The sequence below is a fragment of the Medicago sativa genome, chromosome 1, assembly GCF_051527215.1.
Source record: "Medicago sativa cultivar Bolivia chromosome 1, Bolivia_mono, whole genome shotgun sequence".
NCBI lineage: Eukaryota > Viridiplantae > Streptophyta > Magnoliopsida > Fabales > Fabaceae > Medicago > Medicago sativa.
Genome location: NC_140749.1, coordinates 40,533,205 through 40,534,316, shown reverse-complemented (window position 1 = coordinate 40,534,316; position 1,112 = coordinate 40,533,205). Strand labels below are relative to the sequence as shown.

Sequence of the window (1,112 nt, the reverse complement as noted above, 5' to 3'; positions counted from 1 at the left end):
ATCCTAGACAAAGCTTCAGCAAAGGGAAGTTTGATGCAAATCTTCCTAAGTATGGTAACAAATTTTTCAAATTTACCCTCTAGTTTAAGCTTATCAGGATTTAATGGGGATGGAGTTTTGTTTTCTCCAAGTGATTTAGCTTCGTCTATCACAACTTTATCACCTAAGGGCTTGACATTTTCTTTCCCAATGTTTTTAACCTTAGCAAAAGTTTCGCCTAACTTACTACCCCTAAAAGATATGACATTAACTTGGGCTTTGGGGTTGGCTTCGGTTTGACCAGGAAAGACTCCCGGTGTTTGGGAAGATGTAGCCACTTGTTGGGCTATTTGAGCGATTTGAGTTTCAAGCATTTTAGAGTGAGTAGCGATAGAATCAACCTTGGTATTGAGCTTGGAAAGAGAATCATTCAGAAATCCAGTTTGGTTTTTGAGTTCTTGAAGTTGTTTGTTTTGGTTGGCAATAGAGTTTTCCAACAAAATTTCCAAATTGGATTTTTGAGTGAATCTTTGGTTGTTTGCATAACCGGGTGGTGCTACTTGTTGTCCATAGGGATTTTGATTTTTATAAAAATTTTGATTTTGTCGCATCCCTTGGTTGTATTGAGCATAATTCATTTGCTCAACACCATTAATAGCACTACCTAGTTGGCAATCAACACCAGCATGACCAGCTATACCACATATTTCACAAGAAGGAGTAGATGCAGAATTGATAGCACTAACATTGAATTTTTCAAGTTTTTCAGTTAGTGTATCAATTTTAGAAGCAAGGTGATCATAGTTAGAGACTTCGTGTATACCTGCCTCCTTTTTGGAGGGTGAAGAACTAGAGATGGCTCTCTCGTCGGTCCATTTGTAATGATTCTGAGCCATGTCTTCAATCAAGGCATACGCCTCCGTGTAATTCTTGTTCATAAGTGCTCCACCTGCAGCTGCATCAACAGACATCTTAGTGGTATAAGACAAGCCATTATAAAAAGTGTGGACTATAAGCCACTTCTCTAGGCCATGGTGGGGACAAAGTCTTAGCATTTCCTTGAAACGCTCCCACGCCTCATAGAGAGATTCCCCATCTTTTTGATTGAACCGTGTGATTTGGTCTCTAAGTTT

At 39.1% G+C, this 1,112-nt stretch overlaps 1 non-coding gene across 1 annotated transcript; it reads left to right on the top strand.

The window, feature by feature from the left end:
* The first annotated feature begins 1,005 nt into the window (after positions 1–1,005).
* On the top strand, positions 1,006–1,112 carry LOC146954941 (small nucleolar RNA R71). The gene has a single exon (XR_015025105.1). It is a non-coding gene; the product is annotated as a small nucleolar RNA R71 (small nucleolar RNA).